The sequence below is a fragment of the Tachysurus fulvidraco genome, chromosome 24, assembly GCF_022655615.1.
Source record: "Tachysurus fulvidraco isolate hzauxx_2018 chromosome 24, HZAU_PFXX_2.0, whole genome shotgun sequence".
In the NCBI taxonomy this organism is placed as follows: Eukaryota; Metazoa; Chordata; class Actinopteri; order Siluriformes; family Bagridae; genus Tachysurus; species Tachysurus fulvidraco.
In genome coordinates, this window is record NC_062541.1 from 9,188,990 (window position 1) to 9,196,418 (window position 7,429).

The following is a 7,429-nucleotide window of genomic DNA, read 5'->3' on the forward strand; positions in this document are numbered from 1 at the left end:
CATGTTGTGAATGAGCAGTCATATATATGAAGTTCACGGTATGAATAGAGCATGTTCATTAATATAAGCTTACGTTCTTCTTCACTTATGCTTAGTAACTGCATGGTCAGAGTTGTGTTGGTTCAAATTAGGCTGCTAGTTTGATTCAATTTTGAAAATTTTGGGGGTTTTTTTTCCCCAGTGTTTCTTTGGGCATAGCAGTATATTTATATTTAAAAACAAACAAACAAAAGGCCTTGTTCACGTCATGTATAGACTGTGTTTATCACGTTTGCTTTTCACCTTTGAAGTTGTGGGTTGAATTTCTCCCTCAAACCTGTTTATTAGCACAGAGTAACATGGACATCCTGAAGTCCAAAATAGACTGATTGGCCTTTCCTTAACTGGACCAGTGTTTGGATATTGTGTGATTGTTCCCTGTGATGGACTGACACCTTGAGGCCTGATAGACTCCAGATTCCCTGTGGTCCTGTGTAGGATAAGCAGTTCAGAAAATGGATATGTGGATGTTAGTTCTTCTTCTTCTTCTTCTTCTTCTTCTTCTTCTTCATCATCTTCATCATCATCATCATCATCATCATCATCATCATCTTCTTCTTCCTCATCTTTTTCTTCCTCTCCTTCTTCTTCTTCATCATCTTCTTCGTCTTCCTCATCTTATTTTTCTTCTTCTTCTTCTTCTTCTTCTTCTTCTTCTTCTTCTTCTTCTTCATCATCTTCTTCTTCCTCCTCATCTTTTTCTTCCTCATCTTCTTCTTCATTATCTTCTTCATCTTCCTCATCTTATTTTTCTTCTTCTTCTTCATCATCATCATCATCATCATCATCATCTTCTTCTTCCTCCTCCTCATCTTTTTCTTCCTCATCTTCTTCTTCATCATCTTCTTCATCTTCTTCTTCTTCTTCTTCTTCTTCCTCATCTTTTTCTTCCTCATCTTCTTCTTCTTCTTCTTCTTCATCATCATCTTCTTCTTCTTCTTCTTCTTCTTCCTCCTCCTCATCTTATTTTTCTTCTTCCTCTTCTTCTTCTTCTTCTTTTTCTTCTTCTTCTTCTTCTTCTTCTTCTTCTTCTTCTTCTTCTTCTTCTTCTTCTTATTATTATTATTATTATTATTATTATTATTATTATTATTAAACATCCAGGATCCCTGGTTCAATTTTGAGCTCAGGTTAATTCTGCATTCTCTTCCCCTTTCTACATGGGTTTTCATCAGAAACATGCCTGTATGTGGACTGGCTGTCTTCGGTTACTCTCATGGCCATCGATGGATTTGTATCCCATGTAGAGTTGACTGCCACCTCACACCGTGTTCCATGCTCAAAGCTCCATGCTATTATTAAGCAATGATTTTTTTGTAAAGCTGTGTAGCTGCAGCGATAAACGACTACATCACCCATCCATTTTATCAAACGTTGACCTTCATGATTGCCTCTTAGTCCTAGTTACTAGTTGGACCTTGTGATGTAATGCTGCAGTAGGCTGTATCCCACTACACTGGTGATGTCAGGGCACACCAAGGTCAAGAGGACTAGAGCTATATTGTTTGGATGAGAAATTGCAGGTAGCAGATGCAGCATGAGGACTGGGGAGGTGAGTGGGGAATTTTACTCCACGCAATAAAATGGAGTGAAGGTTAAAGTTTTATGCGCCCAGGGACAATGAAGATTGATTGCTTGGAGAATTGTGTTTTGTACGCAATTACATGGGTTGTGAGGCTGGAAATAACTTCCTTTTCGGTTAACATCGTCAGAGAACACAGCCTATATCTCTCTACTGTATGTCATGTCTCACATACGGGCAAGAGAGTAAACGCACGGACTTTTCCTCTGTGTGTGTGTGTGTGTGTGTGTGTGTGTGTGTGTGTGTGTGTGTGTGTGTGTGTGTGTGTGAGAGAGAGAGAGAGAGAGAGAGAGAGAGAGAGAGAGAGAGAGAGAGAGAGAGAGAGAGAGAGAGAGAGAGAGAGAGAGAAACTGGATATTTAAAGGCTTGGACCGGCAGTGCCCACACACACACGCACGCACACTCTCTCTCTACGAAGGAGGAAAAAGGCGCGTGCAGCAATTTGCGGTTGTTTCCGTGCCTGAGCAGATCATGAAGCAGAGACGGTATGTGGTCAGCATCAGTGCTGTTTAAGGAAGGCTTGAAGCTGAAAGAGCATCAGCATCTCAGATCAGATCAGATCAGATCTAGTAAAACCATCCTGCGGTTCACACAGATATGAAAACACAGAGCGCGCTTCAAGAGGAGCAACTCCAACTTCACTTCAGGTAAATGCAGTGCACTAAAAACCAACATCTGGATTACTGCTAATAATTCTGGACCCTAGTCATGTTTTCTAATACTTATAGTGATAATAATGATGGTGACGACTGATGTTGATTTATTATTATTATTATTATTATTATTATTATTATTATTATTATTATTATTATTATTATTATTATTATTATTATTATTATTATTATTATTATTATTATTATTATTATTATTAATATATAGTACTAAACTCTACATTTCCTTGCTGCAATGATGATATAACCTTCAATATGTATCTTTCACCTGGAAATGTAAAATATGCTGTATACTGTATATGTATTTATACTCTATGCTTATAGTATACTTATACTAAGTATTGTCTACCTTTAAAATGATTTAAGACAGTAACTCTCAAACATTCTGTACTATTCAGCTAGCCCATTATGTGTGAAATAAATTCCACTGTGCTCTGTGCAGATTTTTTTCATTTATATTATTTAGATGTGTACAGTAATATTTTGACTAGTCATTGGAGTTATACACCTTTCAATTACTGAACGTTCCACACACAGAACACAATAGGTTTATGTTAACTTTATTTATAAAGGTGTTGTATTCAAGGTTTCAAAGGTTTGGATTAAACCTATACATTATAAATTATTCTATTGAATAAGCCGAGCTAACATACTGTAATACATTTGTTCATAGTATATCTTTAATCAGTGGAAAAAAAATAAATAAAAAAAAAAAAAAATAATAATAATAATAATAATAATAATTGCAGATCCCTTGGATATGCTTCTCAGTCCTTTGGGAGGTCTATGACCCTGATTTAAAACCCCTGATTAATTTAATTATATATATATAGTCAAAAGATGTATACATAGAAAAGTTATACCCGTGAACACACCTCACCCCATCTACAAAATTAATTAAAATTTAATATCTTAATATCTTGTTTTGTGTATATTCAGTTTAATTAGTACATTTTACTTATCTGTTTGTTAACTTGGTGTTAATAGAAGCATGTTGCAAGATAAGTACTCATTTACAGGCTATTTCTCTTACTTTTATTTTTAAAAACTAATCCCTATATATAATCTCTCTCATATTAGTCTCCTTAATCCTTTACCCACCTATAGTCGTATATTAAAAAAGATAAATCAGCATGAAGTGTTCCAGATAGAACCTCTCTAAACAGCTAGAACCAGAAACAATCCAAATAACCCCTAAGGAACCTCCTTTTTTTCTAATGGCATGCTGTGAAATAGGGCTTTGCTATCTAATGGCTTGCAGACTGAGCTTTTCTTTGATTCCCTGTCGTGTCTTTTCCCCACAGGGTTTCAGTTCAAAATGCTTTCTGCACAGCTCCATTCATTTTTTTCTGATTTGAAGTGTCAGTGTGTTGACAGTCCTTTAGAGTCCCTACCTTGCATTAGCCAAAATCAGTGTTTCTGTCCTTGATAAGAAACATATAACAGAAATTCTAAACCAATTTGAAAAAAATGAGCCAATCACTCCTGTCATGTCACTGTGATCCATGTAAATGTCAAGGAGTGCGCCACTTCATGAAACAGAATGAAACGAACAGCGCAGACTTTATCTAGTCCTCTTGATTTTCCTCAGTGTATGACGAAATAGGTCAGAGTTCCCTTCCCTCAACACATGTAACCTACTTTAAGTACCTAATAATTAGCTGATGATGTAAGCAATCTGAAAAGGCTTTAAATTCTACACTATAGGTTTTTCAGGAAGTGAATTTGAGAACCCCTGTGATAAGTAAAACCCTTAATGGTTTAATATAGTAAAGCTAAAATCCTATGCAAATAGCCCTTGAAAAATCCTTGAAGTATATATATAGTTCATCTTACAACTTATTCTTGACAAAGAGAACTGAAGACACAAACTGAAATTCAGCTGTTTTTTTATTCAGTGTAAATAGTGCTCTCAGACTCAGATCCTTGTCCTCTCAGATCACCTTACAATGACATTCAAGTGTCTTTGGTAGTTACGCATAGGCAAGCCTTGGATGAGAAATAGAGAAATTATGAAATAAAGGGTTGTGAATAAACCTGATTTTGGAGAGGAAAAAAGTACACTGAAGTATTTCTAAAGAGCAGATTAATTTGTCATTTCTTGAATTATAGCTGAAGAAAATTTATGCCGCTTAACTGAAGTTGGTGTAACTACAACCCTCTACAGACACTACGGCATATGACCTCCCCATTTTTTGTTTTATATCTCATGATTAATATATGCTTTTGATTCAAGATTTAGGAAAGAAAATGCAGCTGAATTCCTCAGGCCCAGTCAGAGCTAGGCTTTTCATATGGACTGGAAGTCATAAGGAATTCCAAGTTTAAATCATTAAATCATTCATTTAAACTTATTTAAGCTTTTTTTTCCACTTCTTTCTCTCTTTTTTACAATCTTGACATTTTCCATTTTATCGTGCATCCGCTTGTGTCAGCTTAGTGAGCTTCTCTTATGAAATTACATACGATTAGTGCTGATCAAACAGGAATCAGGAAAGTTACTCAAATATGGCAGATGCTGAGCACTCAGATTTTCCTTCTGCATAAAGCACATAAAGTGCATAGAGCTCCTACGCTTACAGTCTGATTCCACTCCTGGCACTAAATATGCGGATTGGCCGCTGCTGGTATAGAGGAAGGATGTTGTCTGGGCTGAGGATTGTGGACAGTGGGGTACCAGTAGGCTAATGGAACAGTGTGCAGCATTGTTCTGGTGGCAGGCAGAGCTATGGCTCTATTTGTGGTGGGTCTGGAGAACAAAGAGGACACAGTACAATGCAGCCTCATACCGACCTCCACATCACAGCCCACATGTTCTGCTCCAGCTTTAAGGTGGGAAAGGCTTACGGAAGTGTTCATTGTGGCTACTTCTGTTGGCCTTGTTTCCTCTTGTGTCTTTGTAGTATGTACAATGGGCATTTGTTATAATCAGTCAGTCAAGGAGTGAGGTTTTTACTGAAAGCAGAATCCCAGTCACGTACAGTACCTCCCGTAATCCTGATTGTCTAACGGCTACTTATTACCTTGCATCAATACTGTAATTACAAGTCTCATTAATTGCCTGCAGCCCAAGCAGCAAGGCACAATGAGAGCTCATTTATCTATTTTGCTGTCAAACTGATAATTAAAAGCTTTTCAGATAAGGAACAGGATAAGTGCATTAAAGGGTTTCATAATTTTCTTTTAAACAAAACTAATGTGAATGTGCTGAAATACGACTTCTATTATACAAGTTCCTCTTCCTTCTCGTTTTAATTCTACTTGGTCCCATATTGTTTAAACCTCTTAACGGAGGTCAGAGGTTTAAGGTTTGGAATAGTGTTATTGACTTTTGCAATTTATTGTCACTTGCAAAAATCGGCAAGAAATGCAAAAATCAGATGGAAAACGTACCCCCTTCTTTCTGTCCGACAATGTCAAAGCTGTACAGAACAGCACATCCATATCCACTGCTCTCTAATTTCCCTGCTATCTGATTGAGCCCAGGCCGGATTTCGCCGTTTTGTCATCGTGCAAGTTATCAACATCGACTCCTCTTTCTGTTCACCTCGATGTCCTTGGGCTGCCTGGTGTCGCATCGTGCTTGGTCCTGGAGCCTTGGAAGGAGTTTGAACCCATTTACACTCAAGGAGCTTTGAGTTCTCACTGATGATGTCTTTCAGCTTACTGTGCAAGAGACAGCTTATGCATTATACAGTAGGGAAGACTTCACATTGTTGTACAGAGGGATAAAGTGCTCAGTTGTAGAGTATCAGAAAACACTAAACAAGGACATCTCTGATGTCATTCGGATTTTCTAAAAGATAGCCATTCGTCTGCCACAATCTTTTGGGATTTAAATACCTGAGATAAAAATAGAAAATATTCTGCACCGACATTGACCGATTTCTCAGGCATTAAGCTCTCAAGAGATTTTTTGTCTTTTTGCTAGAAGGTGACTTAAAATGTCATTAACCTCACTTTCAGGCAATTTGGGCCATGATGTTTTTTTTCTTCTGGAGTGGCTTTGGGAGAGGGGCTGCCTGTCTCAGATGTAAAGTGAAACACAAGGGCTATTTTAAGTTCGCGTGATGAATGTGGAGTCCATAGCATCTCTGTTTCTCTCTCTCTCTCTCTCTCTCTCTCTCTCTCTCTCTCTCTCTCTCTCTCTCTCTCTCTCTCTCTCTCTCTCTCACACACTCTCAGGTAGCATGGACGCTGAAGGTGACCTGTGGCTGGGCCAGGGGCTGCAACACAGGACATGGGAGCTGCCTCTCACTCCCGCTCGTGTCTTGTGTTGCAGCCAGTGGAACTGCTGCGCTGTGCACATCAGAAGGACGTCCTCCTCAGCACCAGTCTCCAAAGGACTTTTGTTTGTTTAGTGTGTACAAAAATGTGTGCAGTCCTAAATAAAAATTCATAAACATTTTGCAGGGTGACAGTAAATACATTAGAAGTGAAATTGGACTTTTTTGCTCGTGTAAGCCAAGACAAATATTACTGCAAAGCAACAGACAAGGTCAACAATATTGCACCTGCATTTGTGTTTGTGTTTGTGTGTGTGTGTGTGTGTGTGTGTGTGTGTGTGTGTGTGTGTGTGTGTGTGTGTGTGTGTGTGTGTGTGTGTGTGTGTGTGTGTTTGTGTGTGTGTGTGAGCGTGCATGAGCAAACACACACTGCTTGTCTGCTCCTGTAATAATGGTGCATAATCCTCCTCAAGGTTAGGGTTGAATAACACAGATGGAAAAACACAAGATTGCATTGTCTGCATGTTGCTGCTCTTCCTATTCATAGTTACCAAGCTGTAGAAGTGGATTTATGGCATAAAGGTTATCATTTAAACTCACAAAACAAAGCTCAACTCTTCTGTCAGAGTTTCACTCGACTGGACTTTAGACCCAACAATAAATCCAAAAGTTGTTTAAATTGTATTTAAGCTCTTTTGTTGGTTTCTGAATACAGCATAATATGAATGACTGCTATTTTGAAAGTAATGTCAGTTAAGAATTGATATTTTAGAAGCAGTATAAGAACACAGATGCTGATGACCTAATGATATCCAACCATAGTACAATGGTGATGACAGTATGTTCTTTTCATTTGTCAAAATGAATGTTGCCCTCCATTACTTTTCTTTGAGTGGATAAATTGGCAACGG

The 7,429-nt window shown here is 37.9% G+C and overlaps 1 long non-coding RNA gene across 1 annotated transcript; it reads left to right on the forward strand.

Annotated features, from left to right (window-relative positions):
• The first annotated feature begins 1,940 nt into the window (after positions 1–1,940).
• Positions 1,941–6,699, forward strand: LOC125140147. The gene is made up of 2 exons (XR_007139391.1): positions 1,941–2,268; positions 6,478–6,699. It is a non-coding gene; the product is annotated as an uncharacterized LOC125140147 (long non-coding RNA).
• Positions 6,700–7,429: the final 730 nt, after the last annotated feature.